The following is a 22,628-nucleotide window of genomic DNA, read 5'->3' as shown; positions in this document are numbered from 1 at the left end:
CATTGTGTTAGAGTTTCCAACTGAGTTTCCAAAGTCTGTTGACTTTCACAATAAATCTTGCTAGTAACTATTTTCTGGAAAGAATATTTTCTTTACCATTAAAAAAAAATAGTATATATGTGCTGTTTTCAGCTTGGCAGACTCCACATGCATTGTTCTCCATTTTGTGTTTCATACAAATTCAAATGTAGCCAAGTATAAAAATGAGCTCTGGCTGAGTTGATCAGCCAAAATATAACTTCATTTACCAAGTTAAATCTTCACAGGGATTTTACCAACTTTTTGTACTGGTTTTTGATTTTTCATTTAGTATGAATTATGAATAGTCACTAATGATCATTAGTAATGGGGATATAGGTTACAGATGTAAGAGGAGCAACAAGAGCTGTAGCAGGCACATAGTAAGTAGTCAGTTAAGATTTGCTGAGGGGAATACACAGGATGATATAGAAGAATCCCATAAACATAATGGTGAGCAGAATGAAGTTAGGTGAAGAAAAGTGATATTATACGATTTACATACATTAGAAAAATAGGCAAACTTACTAATCTGTATGTTAGGAGCTTCCTGCATGACACAATGATAAAGAATCTGCCTGCCAAGCAGGAGACGTGGGTTCAGTGCCTGAGTTGGGAAGATCCCCTGGAGGAGGGCATGGCAATCCACTCCAGTATTCTTGCCTAGGAAATCGCATGGTCAGTCAGAGTGTGACATGACTTAGGGATTAAACAACAACAAATATATGTGGTTAGAATCCAGGATAGCAGTGAACTACTGGAAGAGGCAAAGTCCAAAGGGAGTTTTCAGAGCTGCGAGGTATGGGGTTGGCTACTGATACTCTGATTTTGATCTGCATGCTGGTTATAAAGATGTGCTTAGTCTGTGAAAATTCAAACAGCTTACTATACATACACACACACACACACACTTACAATACATATATAGATATATACACTTACAATATGTATAAGAATGTAGATAATAACTTAATAAGTACTGAAAAGTATTTGATAAATGTAAGTGTGGTATTTTCTACAACTGTGATATCAATGAAGAAACATATGTTAAACTTATACAAGGAACTAAATTAGTATCTTTTTTACAGTTATACAATGCACTGAAATCTTGCATGTTGTCAACTCTCTAAAATCAAATATAAAAATAAGTTGCTAATTGAGTCTCCCAACATTTGACAAATGTTACTGATTTAGTTGCAAGATAGTTTTTGGACAGTGTGTGTATGTGCGTGCTCAGTCACTCAGTTGTGTTAGACTCTTTGAGACCCCATGGATGGTAGCCTGACAGGCTCCCCTGTCCATGGAATCTCCCAGGCAAGAATACTGGAGTGGGTTGCCATTGTTTACTAAAGGGAATCTTCCCAACTCAGGGATTAAACCTTCATCTCTTGCACCTTCTGTATTGGCAGGCAGATTCTTTTCCACTGCACCCTGACAAGTAGCAAGTGGTAAACTAGTTTTTGAATAAGCAAGCATATCCATTCAGTGAGACTCTATTTTCCATCCCATCTCCAAATATCTATTAGAACCCAGTCATTAGTAGTCCTGGCCCTTCATTTCCTTGATGCCAATGAATTGCAGATAACATAATTGATCATCAGTTCCTTGGAAAATTATGTATACATTATTTTGTATTTATTTTTCAGTGTCTTGTTTGCTCCATCCTTCTCTATGCCAGTGGGTGAATTAGATTGCTCTTACTTCCTTCTACTAGGAGAGGGTTGAAAGATCAGCCACCTGTTCTGCCCTTTGGATAACATCCAGCTGGTAAATGGAAGTTGCCCTGTCTCAACAAGGCCAGGAATGGAAGATTTGTTATTTGCTCAGGCCTACTGATACCAGGGAAGGGGGAAATTGGAGCCCTGCTACCTGCTTCTGCAAGACAGCAGCATGGGATTTAAGTCAACTCCCTACTCAGGCCTGCTTAACATGTGGATGGGGAGAGGATATGTTGCAGTTTTTCCTGTTGGTATTTGACAGAAATAGAGGGGCAGTTAACTTCTAACTACAATGTGGGAGACCCAGGTTCAATCCCTGGGTTGGGAAGATCCCCTGGAGAAGGAAATGGCACCCCACTCCAGTACTCTGGCCTGGAAACTCCCATGGATGGAGGAGCCTGGTAGGCTGCAGTCCACGGGGTCTCGAAGAGTCAGACACGACTGAGCTACTTCACTTTCACTTTTCACTTTCATGCACTGGAGAAGGAAATGGCAACCCACTCCAGTGTTCTTGCCTGGAGAATCCCAAGGACGAAGGAGCCTGGTAAGCTGCCGTCTACTGGGTCGCACAGAGTCAGACACGACTGAAGTGACTTAGCAAGGGAAAAAGGCTTTTCTCTGATTTTTTTTTTTTTTTGACGTAGAGGCGAGAGAGGACTGGCTGTTTGGTGGCTCCTGCAGCACCCTGCCTGGGATGCTGTGTGTTACGTCACTCTGTCATGTCTGACTCTTTGACCCCATGAACCATAGCCCTCTAGGCTCCTCTGTCCATGGAATTCTCCAGGCAAGAATACTGGAGTGGGTAGCCATTCCCTTCTCCAGGGGATCTTTCTGACCCAGAGATTGAACCTTAATCTCCCTTGATTCAGAACCTTGATCTGAAACACAAGCAGATTCCTTACCATCTGAGCTACCACGAAAGCTCCCTGTCCAGGAGATATGTGAGGTAATAATGAAACCCGGGGCTTCCTTGTTGGCTCAGTAGTGAAGAATCCACCTGTAACACAGGAGACTGGGTGTCAATATCTGGTATTTCTGAAGAGACAAACTCATATTCTATTCTATCTTTATTTACTTCCTGAAGTCTACTTAGTCATTGTTTCTGCTCATGCATCATTTCTGCCACTTTTTTGCTTGTTTATTGACTTCTACTGCAAACTGCTAGGAATCTCAGTATCTGGCATTTAAAATCTTTGTGAAATTTTTGATAAAATTCAGTCAGGCTCTTCTAACTCAAGCTTTCGTAGCAATCTATCTCACAGAATTCTGATTCAACTAAGTTTGTCACTTTTAGATTTGGGTGCTCAGTACTTTCCTGGCCCAATTACAGATGAGTTGTGAGGCTAAGAAATGTGATATCAGCTTTTTCAAATTCCCTCAGCAGGATTCTGGGTTTGAAAGCTGTTAGAGTGGCACTGTGGGTGTAAGGTATCTTCCTTTCTTCCCTTTTCAGTATCTGAGTTCTGTTTTGGCCGCTGCCTGTCTGCATTTGCTTTTCTTTTTCACCCCCTGCATCTCTGCATCTTATACGCTCTATCTTCCTCCAACATCTGGCACCTGGCTTGTTTTCCTCTCCTGGGTGGCATCATTTCCTCCACCCACACTATTTCCGTATGCTAGTGTACCCAGTGGCTGGAAGGACTACAGGGAACTTCCCAGTAAATTAGCTTAAGATATGCTAATTGAACCACCATTGCATTTGCAAAGAATAATCAGAGATCTCTAAGTCACTTTGAAATGGAAGATTTTTCACAATTATGACTACAACAAAAATGTCAAACCATGCAGTTTGTGCCTGCATTCGAGCTTAGTCACTTCCAACTCTGCGACCACATGCATTGTAGCCCACCAGCCTCCTCTGTTCATGGGATTTCCCTGGCAAGAATACTGGAGTGGGTTGCCATACCCTCCTCCAGGGGATCTTCCCAATGCAGGGATGAATCCGTGTTTCCTGCATTGCAGGCAGATTCTTTACCACTGATCCATGGGGATGAAGCCCCCCTGCAGCTTATACCTATCTATTAAACTCTTGGAGTTTGTATTTTACAGATTTGCTCTAGTCCGAATGCAGAATGTACAAAAAATCAAAAGTCAGTGAGAAAAGGAAATCACCATTCAGTGTCTTTGGCTATTGGATACAAAAATTAACTCTTTCACCCTATTCTTTGTGAGAAAGTGGTTTGCATTTTCCAGCTAGGATACGGACAACAGGTCTTTTCCAAACATCTGGATGCGTGACAATCTCACTGCATCATGATATACTTTCTGATTCTGTCTTAGTCTTTCTTCCCCATACCTAAAAAAAAAAAAAAATTAGAAAGAAAGAAAATCTTTATTTATTTGGTGGTGCCAGGTTTTAAGGACCCTCTATTTGTGGCACAGTAGTTGCTGTGTATGGCTTGGTTGCCCAAAGGCATGTAAAATCTTACATTTTTGACTAGGGATTGAACTCATGTCCCCTGCATTGGAGCCACTGGCTCATCAGGGAAGTCCCTTCCCACACATTTTTGGTGTGCCTTCTGCCTCCTTTATCTTTCATCCACAGGTTTTCCTTAACCTATGTTACTGTTGTTTAGTCACTGAGTAGGGTCCAACTCTTTTGCAACCCGATGGACTGTAACCAGCCAGGTTCTTCTGCCCACAGGATTTCCCAGGCAAAAATATTAAGGTGGGTTGCCGTTTCCTTCTCCAGGGCAGCTTCTGCACTCAGAGATCAAACCTGCATCTCTTTCATTGGCAGGTGGATTCTGTACCACTGAGTCTTTGATGTTTTCTTGATTTGTGTATGCAGAGTTTCACAGTCTCAACTGCATTTCCTGAACAAAGGAAGACTGTTACTATGATAGCCTTATCAGAAAAATTGAACCAAAACTTTTTGATACCAGTATATATTGTTTCTTTTGTAGTCAAATTAACAAGACTGTAGCCAGATAAATTCATAATTTATACCCAGGTAAGTAAGGACGTTGGCACATGTTACTCAAAAACTACACAAAAAACCCTTTCAAAATTGGGAAACATTAATAATGCTCTTTCAGTACCATAACTCTACCACACTTTTTCTCTTTAAAAGTGTAGCTACCTATAACTCCAGGGAAAGAAATGTATGCAGAGAGAGAGGAATATATCAAGATGAAGCTCCAGTAAATGCTGTACTCTATAACAGTGATGCAAGACACTACCTCCCAGTTTATTCAAAAAATACTGAGCTTTGTCTTAGAAATGGTTTGGCTTCCAGTACTGGCTTCCATGCATCAAACAGTGTAGGGAACAAAAAGCTGACTGTCCCAAGAGAGTTTCAGCAGCGTGAGAAACTCAATACATTCTTCATCCAGAAGTTGTAGGAAACTATCATTTTTTTTTTCTTAGTAGATTTTAAAATCAGAAAACCAAGACTTCCCAAATGAGTCACACCTCAATAACTAAGTATTTTCCCATGTAACTTTTGAACCTAGAGATTGCACTTCAAGCTCATAAAAGTAATTTCCATGTAAACTGTGCCATTGATTTGGGGGTGATGGGGTCAAGACTAAAAGTAAGGTTTAGGAATAACATATTTTGCAAGTTGAAAATGTTGCTTTTGAATAAAATAAGTCATAAAACATCAGTCTCATTTATTGAATAATGTTTATTCAGATTAAAGTATAGCAAGGACAGCATGAACCTGAATGACTATTGATGTCCATTGAAAACATGTATCAAAATTTAATATTTTAAAAGTCAGAGCTCAACATTTCAAATCTAAATATACTATTAAAGCACTTTTAGGATGGATTTGTCAAGATCCACAACCCAAGATCACTCATAAGCTTTTCTGGAAATGATTTAAATTTACATTCAGGAAGCTCTGATTTTTAGAACTGCCACTTATTACATGGGTGATTATGTCAGGTTACTTAGCCTTTAATGATGTTATCTTCTAACCTAAAAATGTCTTTTTCCAAAAGACATAGCTCTCCAGTTTTGGTTCACTTTCTAGCTCCATTTCTTTGGTAAAGGTAGCTGTATCCAATATGAAGAAAACTTACCTAACAAGCAAGGTCTCAAAGTAATTAATTAGCCATTTTTGTCTTGAGTATGGGGACTTAACAACACAAATGCCCAGCTTACTGATAATGTTGTATTTCAAGAAGTTTTGAATACTAAATAAGAAAAAATTGTTGTGAAATACAGTGAGCAGATATGAATAGAGGGGGAAAGAGGGGGAAGAAGTATTTCTTCAGTAGAGTGATAGAGAACAATGGGAGTAAACAGTGTTTGATTATCCTTTCTTTCATGGCAATATGAGAAACTACATCTCTATCAGGTTATAGGGTGATGACCAGTAAAAATCAAAGAGGTGATGGGTGTCACTCCTGGGCTGCCGTAATGAGAGTCCCAGGTAGCAATTCTTCTGCCTATCCCATCCTCCAAGATACTAAATGTAGAGGCCATTGTTAAGGTGATAAAAAAAGTGAAGCACCCCGATGCATCGAGTAGATAAGTCACCCAAATGCGTGGTGGTCTTTACAAACAAAAGAAAAAAAAAATTACGTATCTTGAGTTACTGAGATTTTGGGGTTAAAGCAAAGCCTGATCTATCCTGATTTACGTGGAAATGATTAAATAAAAACTCATGCCTACATCTTTAAATTTAAATGAATTTTAAAAGTATCATTTGCTGATAGAATTAAAAAGAAACCCTAAGGTCACACTCCATCTTTAATTGAATTTAATGTCAAATAAACTAGGTCACTATAATGCTATCATATAAGACACTTTTACGTGAAGAGTGGTAGCAGTCTGGTTTTTGTCCATTGCCTTCCCATATGAGTTATTTTTCCTCCATATTTCCCTGAACACATTTACTTAGTTTGTGGGGGAAAAAAAAAAAATCCCCTCTCTACAGGACTTCCATAGTAATTCCCAAATAATTCCAGACTTCTGGGAAGGAGACTGGTTTGAAAATCCATTGCTTGTGAATATTTTAATGGCTAGACCATATTTTTTTTTCAGCCCTAAGTAACTCTAACTAGGTGCATAAAGCATGAAATAGATTTTGTTTTTATTCCCACTATAAAGAATCACACTCTGTGAAGAGATGAAAGTCAAGCTAAAGCAATTAATTCTTTTTTAAAAGGTGCTCAAACCCCATATTAAATTATTCTTTAATTTATGAATTGATTAAATTGTGTCACATTCTCTGTCACCATATGAAAAATTTTATGTATTATCATTATTAGAAGCAATCATTTGCTTCTAAGCCTAAAGGTTAATGTCTGGAATGACACATACTAGATTTTCTCATTAATTAAAAAAAAAAATCCCAAGCTATATAACTTAGATGATTATTTCAGCTTCAACAGAGCATAAATTATAAGTCATTGCCTTAAAATGTTTCTACTTTACAACCAGATAAGATAAGCTTAAAACAAAGAAGCCAAGAATATCCATCATAAAACAAGCCCAGAAGTAAGGAAAGATAACTTCATGCAGGATTAACCATGAGCCCAGTGTATGTGTGTGTGTGTGTGTGTTACTTGTCCAGTCGTGTCCGACTCTGTGACCCCATGGACTGTAGCCCACCAGGCTCCTTTGTCCATGGACTCCTTCAGGCAGAAATACTGGAGTGGATAGTACCCACTAGAGAAGGGTAGGATTCCCTTCTCTAGGGGATCTTCTCAACCCAGGGGTTGAACCTGGTTCTTCCTCATTGCAGGCAGGTTCTTTACCATCTGAGCTACAAGGGATGTGTCCAGTATTGATGTGAAACACATATTACTATTTCTTTCATATTTTGCAATAATTCAGTCATAGTCCAAAACAGGAAATAGGGCAACAGCTCCTATAATATAACCTTTTTCATGTATTTAACATTTATAGATTTGAATTTGAACTTGGGAGGGTATATATGGATGAAGGATACTTTCTTCTCATCTTTCTACTTTCTTCCTACTTCTAGAATCTTCTGTGAATTACAAGGACTTTCCTTTCTTTACTTTCTTGTCTAACTGGATATTTTGGTCATTTCCTTCTCTTTCAGGATGTTTCAGTCGTCCTTGTGACCATACTAAAAACTGACTGTAGGCCAACAAGTTTCAGAGGAAGTGGAAGACTGATTGATTTAATATTTTCAAAATATTTTTCTATTTGCATAAGTATTAAAAGTGTTACAAAACATGTTATAAAAGTTTTAAAACTTTTTCACTGCAGAGAAAGTTGCAAAAACACATTAAAATATAAACCTAAATTCAGAAATAAAACAATTAAATTTTCATCATTCTAAAATAACCACTGGTAACATTTTGATGTATATTTTCCTAGAATTTTTCTGAATTATATATATAAATAAGAACAAGACCCAATTTTCCCCCGAGTTAGTCTCTCCCATCGGGAAATTCCCATAAGCCTCTTACCCTTTTCCATCAGAGGGCAGACAGACTGAAAACCACAATCACAGAAAATGAATCAAACCGATCACATGGACCACAGCCTTGTCTAACTCAATGAAACTTTTAGCCATGCCATGTTGAGCCACCCAAGATGGACAGGTCATGGTGGAGAGTTCTGACAAATTGTGGTCCACCAGAGAGGGGAATGGCAAGCCACTTCAGTATTCTGGCCTTGAGAACCCCACGAGCAGTATGAAAGGGCAAAAAAATATGACACTGAAAGATGAACTGGAGAAGAGTAGAGAAATAACTCCAAAAAGAATGAAAAGATGGAGTCAAAGCAAAAACAATGCCCAGTTGTGGATGTGACTGGTGATGGAAGTAAAGTCCAATGCTGTAAAGAACAATATTGCATAAGAACCTGGAATGTTAGATCCATGAATCAAGGTAAATTGGAAGTGGTCAAACAGGAGATGGTAAGAGTGAAAATCGACTTTTTAGAAATCAGCAAACTGAAATGGATTGGAATGGGTGAATTTAACTCAGATGACCATTATATCTACTACTGTGGGCAAGAATCTCTTAAAAGAAATGGAGTAGCCCTCAAAGTTTCATTGAGTTAGACAAGGCTATGGTCCATGTGATCAGTTTGATTAGTTTTCTGTGATTGTGGTTTTCATTCTATCTGCCATCTGACTGATAAGGATAAGAGGCTTATGGAAGCTTCCTGATAGGAGAAACTCACTGTGGAGGAAACTGGATCTTGTTCTGATGGGTAGGGTCATGCTCAGCAAATCTTTAATCCAATTTTCTGTTGATAGACAGGGCTGTGTTCCCTCCCTGTTATTTGACATGAGACCAAACTATGGTGGAGGTAATGAAGATAATGGTGACCTCTTTCAAAAGGTCCCATGCACACACCACACTCAGTGCCCCTGACTCTGTAGCAGGCCACTGCCAACCCACGCTTCCACCAGAGACTCCTGGACCCTCAGGAAGTCTGGAACAGTCTCTTGTGGGGTCACTGCTCCTTTCTTTTGGGTCGTGGTCCACACAATGTTTTGTTTGTACCCTCCAAAAGTCTGTTTCACCAGTCCTATGGCAGTTCTGTAACCAAATCCCATTGGCCTCCAAGGTCAAATTCCCTGGGGGTTCTCAGTCCCTTTGCCAGATCCCCAGGTTGGGAAATCTGTTGTGGGTCGCAGAACAGTGCGATAATTTGTTTGGTGTAATTGTTCTGCAGTTTGTGGGTCATCTGCTCGGCAGCTTTATTGTGGGTAATGGCAACCTGCTCCAAGAGGGCTTGTGCCACACCCAGGACTGTGGCACCCATAGCCCCTGCCCCTGAAGCAGGCCACTGCTGACCTGTACCTCTGCAGGTGACACTCAAAAACTTATAGGTAGGTCTGTCTCAGTCTCTGTGAGGTCTCCTTGTGTGCACAAGGTTTTGTTTCTCTGAGAGTCTTTGGTGGGTATGGGGTTTGATGCTCAATGTGATTTTGCCTCCCTACCATCTTGCTGGGGCTTTCCTTTGCCCATGGATGTGGGTTTTTGTGTGTGTGTGTGTGTGTGTGTGTGTGTGTGTGTGTGATGCAACATTCTCCTGTGGATGATTTTTCTGCAGTGAATTTTAATTTTGGAGTTCTCACAGAAGAAAATGAGTGCACATAACTCTACCATTTTGTCACTTGAAAATATTGGGCCTTTCCTTGCTGGCTCAGCTTGCAAAGTGAAAAAACCTGGGTTTGATCCCTGGTTAGGGAAGATCCCCTAGAGAAAAGAAAGGCTACCCACTCCAGTATCCTGGCTTAGAGAATTCCGTGGGCTGTATAGTCCAAGGGATGGCAAAGAGTCGGAAACAACTGAGTGACTTTCAGTTTTACAATTATACAGTGGAAGTGACAAATAGATTCCTGAGATTAGATCTGAGAGAGTGCCTGAAGAACTATGGATGGAGATTCATGACATTGTACAGGAGGCAGTGATCAAGACCATCCCCAAGAAAAAGAAACAGAAAAAGGCAAAATGGTTGTCTGAAAAGGCCTTAAAAATAGCTGTGAAAAGAAAACAAGTGAAAAGCAAAGGAGAAAAGGAAAGATATATACCCATTTGAATGCAGAGTTCCAAAGAATGGCATGGAGAGAAAAGAAAGACTTCCTCAGTGATCTATGCAAAAAAATGGGAGAAACAATAGAATGGGAAAGACTACAGATCTCTTCAAGAAAATTAGTGATACCAAGGAAACATTTCATGCTAAGACGGGCACAATAAAGGACAGAAATGATATGGACCAAAGAAAAGCAGGAGATACTAAGAAGAGGTGGCAAGAATACACAGAACTATATAAAAAAGGTTTCATGACCCAGACAACTATGATGGTGTCATCACTCACCTAGATCCAGACATTCTGGAATGTGAAGTCAAGTGGGCCTTAGGAAGCATCACTATGAACAAAGCTAGTGGAGGTGATGGGATTCCAGTTGAGCTATCTCAAATCTTGAAAGATGATGCTGTGAAAGTGCTGCACTCAATAGGCCAGTAAATTTGGAAAACTCAACAGTGGCCATAGGACTGGAAAAGATCAGTTTTCATCATTCCAATCCCAAAGAAAGACAATGCCAAAGAATGTTCGAACTATCACATAATTGCACTCATCTCACACACTAGTTAAGTAATGCTCAAAATTCTCCAAACCAGGCTCCAACAGTACGTGAACCATGAGCTTCCAGATGTTCAAGCTGGATTTAGAAAAGGCAGAGGAACCAGAGATCAAATTGCCAACATCCACTGGATCATCAAAAAAGCAAAAGAGTTCCAGAAAAACATCTACTTCTGCTTTATTGACTGCACCAAATCCTTTGACTGTGTGGATCACATTAAACTGGAAAATTCTTAAAGAGATGGGAATATCACACCACCCGACCTGCTAAGATCTGTATGCACATCAAAAAAGCAATAGTTAGAACTCGACTTGGAACTGGACTGGTTCCAAATAGGGAAGTGAGTATGTCAAGGTTGTATATTGTCATCCTGCTTATTTAACTTGTATGCAGCATACATTATGAGAAATGCTAGGTTGGGTGAAGCAAAAGCTGGAATCAAGATTGCTGTGAGAAATATCAATAACCTCAGATGTGCAGATGACACTACGCTTATGGCAGAAAGTGAAGAACTAAAGAGCATCTTGATGGAAGTGAAAGAGAAGAGTGAAAAAGTTGCCTTAAAATTCAACATTCAAAAAACTAAGATCATGGCATCTTGTCCCATCTCTTCATGGCAAATAGATGGGGAAACAATGGAAACATGAGAGTTTATCTTTGGGGGCTCCAAAGTCACTGCAGATGGTGACTGTAGCCATGAAATTAAAAGATGCTTGCTCCTTGGAAGAAAAGTTATGGCCAGCCTAGACAGCATATTAAAAAGCAGAGACATTACTTTGCCAGCAAAGATCTAGTGAAAGCTATGGTTTTTCCAGTAGTCGTGTATGGATGTGTAACTTGGACTATAAAGAAAGCTGAGTCCTGATTAATTGATGCTTTGAACTGTGGTGTTAGAGAAGACTCTTGAGAGTCCCTTGGACTGCAAGAAGATCAAACCAGTCAATCCTAAGGGAAATCAGTCCTGAATATTCATTGGAAAGAGTGATGCTAATAAGCTGAAACTCCAAATCTTTGGCCACCTGATGCAAAGAACTGACTCACTGGAGAAGACCCTGATGCTGGGAAAGATTGGTGGGAGGAGGAGAAGGAGATGACAGAGGATGAGATGGTTGGATGGCATCACTGACTCGATGGACATGAGTTTGAGCAATCTTCATGAATTGATGATGGACAGGGAAGCCTGGCATGCTGCAGTGCATGGGGTTGCAAAGAGCTGGACATGGCTGAGTGACTATTGAAATGAACTGAGCACAGAATGGCTCATAGTTTCACTGAATTAGACAAGCCTGTGATCTATGTGATCAGCTTGGTTAGGTTTCTGTGACTGTGGTTTTCATTCTGTCTGCCCCCTCATGGATAAGAGGCTTGTGGAATCTTCCTGATGGGAGGGACTGACTGTGGGGAATCTGGATCTTGTTTTGATGGGTAGGCCATGCTCAGTAAATCTTTAATACAGTTTTCTGTTGATGGGTGGGGCTATATTCCCTCCCTTTTGTTTGGCCTGAGGCCAGACTATGGTAAGGGTAACAAAGACCTCCTTCAAAAGGACTTATGTCAGAACACCAGGACTATTATACTCAGGGCCCCTGACCCTACAGCAGACCACTGTTGACCCATGCCTCCACTGGAGACTCCCAGACACTCACAGGCAAGTCTGACTCAGTCTCTTGTGGGGATGGTTCTCCTTTCTCCTGGCTCCTGGTTCACACAAGATTTTGTTTGTGCCTTCCAAGAGTCTGTTTCCCAAGTCCTGTGAAAGTTCTGTAATCAAATCCCATTGGCCTTGAAAGACAAATTCCCTGGGAGTTTTCAGTCCCTTTGCCAGATCCCCAGGTTGGGAAATCTGTTGTGGGTCCCAGAACTTTCTTAACAGTGCAAGAATTTCTTTGGTATAATTGTTCTGCAGTTTATGAGTAATGGCAACCTCCTACAAGAGGGCTTATGACACATGCTGCATGTCCTAGGTCTGTACAGCCAGAGTCCCTATCCATCTGCAGGAGAGACTCAAACACTCAAAGGCAGGTCTGGCTCAATCTCTGTGGGGTGTCTGGATTCTGGTGTGCACAAGGTTTTGTTTGAACCCTCTGAGTGTCTCTGGTGGGTTTGGAATTTGATTCTAAATGTGACTTCACCCCTCCTCCTATCTTGTTTGGGCTTCTCCTTTGCCCTTGGATGTGGGGTATCTTTTTTTGGTGGGATCCAACATTCTCCTGTCTCAGGTTGTTCAGCAGTGAGTTGCAATTTTGCAGTTCTTACAGGAGAAGATAAGCACATGCCTTTCTACTCTGCCATCTTCAATTTTTGTTTGCTCCTTGGAATAAAAAAAGATACTTGCTCCTTGGAAGAAAGACTATAACCAACCTAGACAGCATATTAAAAAGCAGAAACATTACTTTGCCAACAAAGGTCCATATAGTCAAAACTATGGTTTTTCCAGTAATCATGCATGGATACAAGAGTTAGAGCCTAAAGAAAGCTGATCACTGAAGAATTGATGCTTTGTCCTGTGGTGTTGGAGAAGACTCTGAGAGTCCCTTGGACTGCAAGGAGATTCAACCAGTCAATCCTAAAGGAAATCAGTCCCGAATATTCATTAGAAAGACTGATGTTGAAGCTGAAGTTCCAATACTTTGGCCACTTGATGTGAAATATTGGCTCATTTGAAAAGACCCTGATGCTCGGAAAGATTGAAGCAGTAGGAGAATTGGACGACAGAGGATGAGATGGTTGGATGGCATCACCAACTCAATGGACATGAGTTTGAGCAATCTTTAGGAGTTGGTGATGGACAGGGAAGCCTGGCATGCTGCAATCCATGGAGTCACAAAGAAACAGACATGACTGAGCGACTGAACTGGACTGAACATTATACTAAGAAATTTCTATGTCTAATGGAAAATAAATATGCATCAATATTTCAGTATCTGTATAATACTCCATTTTAAAAGTATAATTTATTTAAACAGATTCCTATTTTACTTTCCCTGAGATGAATGCCTGTCAAGTATTTAATCATTTCCTAGAATGAATTCTTTGAATTATGAAAGTTAAAGGAAATGCATATTTTGACAAGTTTATATTTCCCTTTTAAATCTGGCAGCAAGCCACCAAAGGTCTAGGAAGCTAACTTTGTCCAACAAGGATAAACAAACCACCCTGATCCCCAGGTTGAGACTCAGTGGACTTCTTGCCTTTATAGCCATCCCTTAATCCACTTTTGAGAAACTAATCTTGAATTATATTCTATCATCTATAAGAAACGTTTCTTCCAACCAACCTCATTGCTGATTGATTATGTAGAGTTCTTTTTAAAAATTTTTACTGGTGTACAGTTGATTTATAATGTTGTGTTAGTTTCTATGGTACAGCAAATTAAGTCAGTTATACATATACATATAACCCCTCTTTTTTAGGTTTCCTTCCTTTTTATATCACCACAGAGCACTGAGTAGGGTTTTCTGTGTTATGCAATGGGTTCTCATTAGTCATCTATTTTATACATAGTAGTCTATAAATGTTAATACCAATCTCCTGAATCATCCCACTCATTCCTTCCCCTGCTTGGTGTCCATAAGTATGTTTTCTACATTTGTGTCTCTATTGAAACTTTGCAAGTAAGTTCATCTGTATTATTTTTCTAGATTCCACATATAACCTATATCATATGATATTTGTTTTTCTCTTTCTGACTTACTTCAATCTGTATGACAGTCTCTAGGTCTGTCCCCATCTATGCAGATGGCACTCTTTCATTCATTTTCGCCGCTGAGTAATATTGCATTGTGTATATGTACCACATCTTCTTTATCCATTCTTCTGCTGATGGACATTTAGGTTGCTTTCATGTCCTGGCTGTTGTAAACAGTGTTGCAGTAAACATGGGGTGCATGTATCTTTTGGAATTATGGGTTTCTCTGGGTATATGCCCAGAGTGGGGTTGTTGGGTCATATGGTATTTCTATTTTTAGCTTTTTGAGGAACCTTTATACTGTTCTCCACAGGTAAAGTGTCAGTCGCTCAGTCATGTTTGACTCTTTGTGACCCGATGGACTGTAGCCCACCAGACTCTTCTGTCCATGGAATTCTCTTGGCAAGAATACTGGAGTGGGTAACCATTCCCTTCTCAAGGAGATCTTCCCAACTCAGGGACTGAACCCAGATTTTTTCTAGAGGAGATCAGCCTTGGGTGTTTTTTGGAAGGAATGATGCTAAAGCTGAAACTCCAGTACTTTGGCCACCTCATGCGAAGAGTTGACTCATTGGAAAAGACTCTGATGCTGGGAGGGATTAAGAGCAGGAGGGAAAGGGGACGACAAAGGATGAGACGGCTGGATGGCATCACCGACTCGATGGACGTGAGTTTGAGTGAACTCCGGGAGTTGCTGATGGACAGGGAAACCTGGCATGCTGCGATTCATGGGGTTGCAAAGAGTCGGACAAGACAGAGCGACTGAACTAACTAACTGACTCCTGTACTAAAGGCAGGTTCCTTCCATCTGAGCCACCAGGGAAGCCCATATTGTTCTCCTCAGTGACTGACTGTACCAATTTACAGTCCCACCAACAGTATAAGAGGGCTCCCTTTTCTCCGCTCCCTCTCCAGTATTATCATTTGTAGATTTTTTGATGATGACCATTCTCACCAATATGAGGTAGTACCTCATTGTAGTTTTGAATTGCACTTCTCTAATAATGAGTGTATTTGAATTGCACTTCCATAATAATAATCTATTTCTGCTTTATTGACTATGCCAAAGGCTTTGACTGTGTGGATCATAATAAAATGTGGAAAATTCTGAAAGAGATGGGAATACCAGACCACCTGATCTGCTTCTTGAGAAATTTGTATGCAGGTCAGGAAGCAACAGTTAGAACTGGACATGGAACAACAGACTGGTTCCAAATAGAAGGAGTATGTCAAGGCTGTATATTATCATCCTGCTTATGAAAAATGCTGGACTGGAAGAAACACAAGCTGGAATTAAGATTGCCAGGAGAAATATCAATAACCTCAGATATGCAGATGACACCACCCTTATGGCAGAAAGTGAAGAGGAACTAAAAAGCCTCTTGATGAAAGTGAAAGTGGAGAGTGAAAAAGTTGGCTTAAAGCTCAACATTCAGAAAACGAAGATCATGGCATGTGGTCCCATCACTTCATGGGAAATAGATGGGGAAACAGTGGAAACAGTGTCAGACTTTGTTTTTGGGGGCTCCAAAATCACTGCAGATGGTGACTGCAACCATGAAATTCAAAGACGCTTACTCCTTGGAAGGAAAGTTATGACCAACCTAGATAGCATATTCAAAAGCAGACACATTGCTTTGCCAACAAAGGTCCGTCTAGTCAAGGCTATTGTTTTTCCTGTGGTCATGTATGGATGTGAGAGTTGGACTGTGAAGAAGGCTGAGCGCCGAAGAATTGATGCTTTTGAACTGTGGTGTTGGAGAAGACTCTTGAGAGTCCCTTGGACTGCAAGGAGATCCAACCAGTCCATTCTAAAGGAGATCAGCCCTGGGATTTCTTTGGAAGGAATGATGCTAAAGCTGAAACTCCAGTACTTTGGCCACCTCATACAAAGAGTTGACTCATTGGAAAAGACTCTGATGCTGGGAGGGATTGGGGACAAGAGGAGAAGGGGACGACAGAGGATGAGATGGCTGGATGGCATCACTGACTTGATGGACGTGAGTCTGAGTGAACTCCGGGAGTTGGTGATGGACAGGGAGGTCTGGCATGCTGCGATTCATGGGGTCGCAAAGAGTCGGACACGACTGAGTGACTGATCTGATCTGATATATATCTGAGAGTTTTATATATATATATATATATATATATATATATATATATATAATATGTTTTCCCAGCACTACTTATTGAAGAGACTGTTTTTTCCCCATTGTGTATTCTTGCCTTTTTCATCATAGATTAGGTGGCCATAGGTGCATAGGTTTACCTCTGGGCTTTCTATCCTCTTCCATTTATTTATACTTTGGTTTTTGTGCCACTAGCATACTGTCTTGATTACTGTAGCTTTTTTGTGTAGTCTGAAGTCAGAGAGCATGATTCCTCCAGTTTAATTTTTCTTTCCCAAGGCTGCTTTGACTATTTGAGGTCTTTTGTGTCTCAATACAAATTTTAAGACTTTTTGTTGTTGTTGTTCTAGTTCTGTGACAAATTGCATTGGTAATTTGATAGGGATTGTATTGCATCTTTAGATTGCTTTAGGTAGTTTAGTCATTTTCAAAATATTGATTCTTCCAATCCAAGAACATGGTATGTCTCTCCATCTGTTTGTGTTGTCTGATTTCTTTCATCAGTATCCTTTAGTTTTCTGAGTACAGGTCTTTTGCCTCCTTTGGTAGGTTTATTCCTAGATATTTTATTCTTTTTCTTGCAATGGTAAATGTGATTGTTTCCTTAATATCTCTTCTAATCTTCCATTGTTAGTATACAGGAATGTAAGAAATTTCCATGTATTAATTTTGTATCCCACAACTTTACTAAATTCATTAATTAGCCCTAGTAGTTTTCTGGTGGCATCTTTAGGATTTTCTGTGTATAGTGTCATGTCATCTGCAAACAGTGACAGTTTTACTTCTCCTTTTCCAATTTGAATTCCTTATATTTCTTTATCTTCTTTGATTGCTGTGGCCAGAACTTCCAAACTATGTTGAATAATAGTGTTGTGTATATGCTGTCTATAAGAAACCCACTTCAAACCTAGGGACACATACAGACTGAAAGTGAGAAGTTGGCAAAAGATATTCCACATGAATGGAAATCAAAACAAAGCTGGACTAGCAACACTCATATCAGATAAAATAGACTTTTAAAATAAAAGGCTATTATAAGAGACAGTGAAAGACACTACATAATGATCAAAGGATCAATCCAAGAAGATATAGCAATTGTAAATATTTATGCACCCAACACAGGAGCACCACAGTACATAAAGCAAATGCTAAAAGCCATAATAGGGAAAATCAACAATAACACAGTATTAGTGGGGGACTTTAACACCCCACATACACCAATAGACAGACCCTTCAGAGAGAAAATTAATAAGGAAACATAAGCTTTAAATGATACATTAGACCAAATAGACTTAATTGACATTTATAGGACATTCCATCCAAAAGCAGCAGAATATACTTTCTTCTCAAGTGTACACAGAACATTCTCCAGGATAGATCACATCACGGGTCACAAATCAAACCTCAGTAAATTTAAGAAAATTGAAATTTTCTTATGTCATCATATCATATCAGTGCTATGATATTGAAATCGATTTTAAGAAAAAAACTACCTGTGGCTGATTTCATGTCAATGTATGCCAAAACCCACCATGATATTGTAAAGTAATTGGTCTCCAGTTAAAGTAATTAGCCTCCAAATAAAATAAATAAATTTATATTGAAAAAAATTAATAAAAAATAAATAAATTTTAGAAAAAGATTTTTTTAAAAAAACTAAAAAGAGCCAAACACATGGAGGTTAAACAATATGTACTAAAAGCCAATGGATCACTGAAGAAATCAAAGAGTAAATCACAAAATACCTAGAAACAAGTGACAAGGAAACCATGATGACCTAAAACCTATGGGATGCAACAAAAACAGTTCTAAGAGGAAAGTTTATAGCAATACAATCCCACCTCAAGAGGCAAGAAACCTTATACCTAAAGCAACTAGGGAAAGAAGAATAAACAAAACCCAAAGTTAGTTGAAGGAAAGAAATCATAAAGATCTGAGCAGAAACAAGTGAAATGGAAATGAAGAAAGCAATAGCAAAGATCAGTAAAACTGAAAGATGGTTCTTTGAGAAGATACACAAAATTGATAAACCTTTAGCAAGACTTATCAAGAAAAAAAGAGAGGACTCAAGTCGATGAAATTAGAGAAGGAAAAGTTGCAACTGACACTGTAGAAATACAGCGGATTATAAGAGAGTACTACACACAACTCTATGACAGTAAAATGGACAATATGGAAGAAATGGACAACTATTTAGAAAAGTACAACCTTTTAAGACTGAACCAGAAAGAAATAGAAAATATAAATAGACCAAGCACAAGTAATGAAAGTGCAACCGTGATCAAAATTGTTCCACCAAACCAAAGTCCAGGACCAGATGGCTTCACGGGTGATTTCTATTTAGAGAAGAACTAGCATCTATCCTTCTCAAATTCTTCCATAAAATTGCAGAGGGAGGAAAACTCTCAAACTAACTCTATAAGGCCACCATCACCCTGATGCCAAAACCAAAGAAAGATATCACTAAAAAGAAAATTGGAGACCAAGATTATTGATAAACGTAGGCACCAAAATCCTCAGCAAAATACTATCAAAGAGAATCCATTGACACATCAAAAGGATCATACACCATGATTGAGAGGTATTTAGCCCAGGGTTGCCAGATTCAATATACGCAAATCAATCAACGTAATACATCATAATAGCAAATTGAAGAATAAAAACCATATGATCATCTCAAAAGATGCAGGAAAAAAAAACTTTTGACAAAATTCAACACCCGGTTTTTATAAACTCTCCAGAAAGAGAGCATAGAGGGAATCTTGTTTAGTCGAGAAGTCATGTCAAACTTTTTGCTACCCCATGGACTGCTGTACAACAGGCTTCCCTGTGTTTCACTATCTCCCAGAGCTTGCTCAGACTCATGTCCATTGAATCAGTGATGTTATCCAACCATCTCATCCTCTGTTGAACTTATCTCAATGTGATAAAGCCACATACAACAAACCCACAGCAAATATCATTCTCAAAGGTGAGAAACTGAAAGCGTTTCCTCTAAAATCAGGAACAAGATAAGGATGGCCACTCTTATGACTACCATTGGTTATGTAGACTTCTTAAACAGTGACTGAAAACCCAACAAGAGTGCTCATTAACTATTGTTGGAAAGTTTTACCCACATCACAAAAAGTAGTGAGCCCCATAAATGCAATGAAAAGTCAATAGCTTAGTTCTGTGTTAATAATGGAGGTGTCCACATTACTCTTCAGACTACTCTTCAAGGTACACAGGTGTGGTTTGGTAGCAAATTGTATCTCTACAAAAGAAAAGACCCTGATTTTTAGTATTTCACAATTTCTGCGATTTATGGGGTCTCAAAGAGTCAGACACGACTGAGCGACTGAACTGAACTGAACTGAACTGATAGTATAAATACATCTACCATGGCCTATTTCAAGCTACCAACTGACTTGAAAAATTCCACAGTATTTAATTTTCACAAGCCATTTAAGACTGTTAGAGCACATCACTGGCCTGATCAGGGGTCCAAAGAGTTGTTGGAGGATTATAAGCTGTCTTTCATTCCAAGTCAGGAAATTTTCAGCGGCTAAGCACTGTTAAAAGTCATTGCCACATTCCTCCTGTTTCTGTCTGTTTTTCTGACTCTGTCTGGGAATTTAAAAATATACATAAACTTGTTGGATGTAAAAACTAGAGCATCCTATCTAATAACCCCATTTTTCTCCCAGGTTTGAAACATCATTTAGTGAAAATCATAATACTGATTTCATCTGGAGCCTCTTTCTCCATCCTGCCACAAGAAGTATTAACACATCCAGTCACCAAGACTTGGTGAAGTTGTTCAGTTCAGTCACTCAGTCATGTCTAACTCTTTGTGACCCCATGGACTGTAGCATGTCAGGCTTCCCTGTCCATCACCAACTTTAGCATCTCTAATGAACTTGCTCTTTTTCTCTTGAGATATTTAACAACTTATTAAAAGTATTTAGTATTTATTTAGTATCTGAAGTAGGGAACAATATGAATTTTTATTTTTGCTCAAAAATTGAGACTTTGCTCACAAAAAAATACTTTGTAAACAGTAAATGGGAAATGTACCACTGATTTTTATTGTTTTCCTGTAGTCTTGATTCTCTTTTTGATTATCTTTGTGAAAGTTTAGGTTCCTCTTTTGTTCTGTCATTTGCTAATGGTCAATTACCCATCAGAGACTGCCAAACTTTTCTTTCATACATTGTATGTTGGAGAAAATGACTTGAATCATTGATGTTCCTGATTTTACAGCTATTAGTTAATAATTGTAATAGCTGTTATTCACATGAGATGAGAATTATAAAATAGTTGGATGTATTTAACCTCCATGTCTAAAATGTCTTCCAATCATTGCCTTTGTGCTTAATTAAATTCAGTTGTATTTCAGTTTTTTAGCCAACTATATTGAAGTTCAGATTGAAATCTGTTTCTATTTTTATTTGATGCCGAGAGAGCAAGCTATCAGCATATGGCAAATTTAAAGGCAAATATGTCTACCAATACACATACGTGGTTTTGCAAGATGTACCAAACAGTGCACATTCCTCCAGAGGAGAGGAAAGAGAGTTCACAAAAGTGACTTTTATTGCAAGAGGAATACAAGTGAGTTGAAATCCTTTCATGATAACAAAAGCCTCACAAAGAAGGACTGGACTTGGTCCATGTTTTAGGAATTTGCACATATAAAGAGTTAGTTATCTTCTCCTCTGGCTCTTTAACGTGTAGTGCAAAAATATTTGCTGTCAGGAAAAAAAAAAAATGTTGGAATGCATAGATTTCACTGACAGAAAGAGCTCAAGAAACCCCTCTCCTCTTTGTCTTTATATTTCTGACTTTTATTCAGTATTTTCAATATAACAAAGTCATTGGTTTTTATTCCCTAGTCCACCCTGCCCCTCACCATATTGTTTGAATCCAGCAAGTATTTTGTTCCTTTGGGATGCAATTCACTCTTAAGACATGCTGTGAGAGTTCTTCTTGCCTAAATTCATAACACTAAGCAGTTTGCTTTTACATAGCTGATAGGCTACTCTTTCCTATTTTCCCCCCTGAAAATGTCATGAAGTTTTAGGCAAAAAAGCATATGAGGTAATAGGACACATATGCCAATAAGATATTAATTTCTAAAAAATGCATCCCAAACATTTGAGAGTGTTACAGGAACACTTTCTCAGTTAACTCCCCAAAGGGTGTAACAAAAACTAAATGTGTCTGTAAAAAGTCGTTTACAAAGCACGTATTACATTATGTTCTGGTGAATGTGGTTTTAGGAGTGTTCTTTAGCACATTATGCAAATACAAGGATATCAGTCTTAACATCTGTGATGCATGTCCACTCCTCAAAAGAAAACATTTCAAACACTTACAGTTGTGTCTTTAAGTATTTAGATAATTGGAGCTTTTTAAAGCTGTCAGCATAAAAATGCTTCAGCCCCATTTCTTAGCTTTAATGAATGCAACTATCCCAATATTCTTATTAATTCATACTATGTGGACACAGGAACTTAAGCAAAACTTGGATACAGAAAGAATTGAAAACTCTGACTGCATTAGAAAAAACAATTTGATCAGTAGTTTTGTGCCTAGTTGCTTTGTAAATTTATTGTACAGCATATATTTAAGTAATTCTGAAACTTGGGTGGGTTGTTGAAATCTTTGTCCAGTGAGAAAAATACAAAGTGGTGATGAGGAGGTGGAGACAAAAAGTCCCAGAATTATCCACTGCTTTTGGCACAAATGAGCAGCAGGAGAAATTTGATGCCCTAAATTACCCACTAGCAGAGTCTAGGGGTAAATTATTTTTTCATTGAGACCTCTTTTGAAGTCCTAATCTAATTTGATGTTCTCTGTTTTACTCTTAAACATCCCTTGGAAAGCAAGGAGATCAAACCAGTTAATCTTAAAGGAAATCACTAAATGCTATTTGGAAGGACTGATGCTGAAGCTCCAATACTTTGAGCATCTGATGTGAACAGCTGACTCTGGAAAAGACACTGATGCTGGGAAAGAACAGGGTGACAGAATGAGATAGTTGGATGACATCACAGATT

The sequence above is a fragment of the Bos indicus x Bos taurus genome, chromosome 1, assembly GCF_003369695.1.
Source record: "Bos indicus x Bos taurus breed Angus x Brahman F1 hybrid chromosome 1, Bos_hybrid_MaternalHap_v2.0, whole genome shotgun sequence".
NCBI lineage: Eukaryota > Metazoa > Chordata > Mammalia > Artiodactyla > Bovidae > Bos > Bos indicus x Bos taurus.
The sequence above is the reverse complement of the archived record's forward strand: the minus strand, read 5'-3'. Positions refer to the sequence as shown.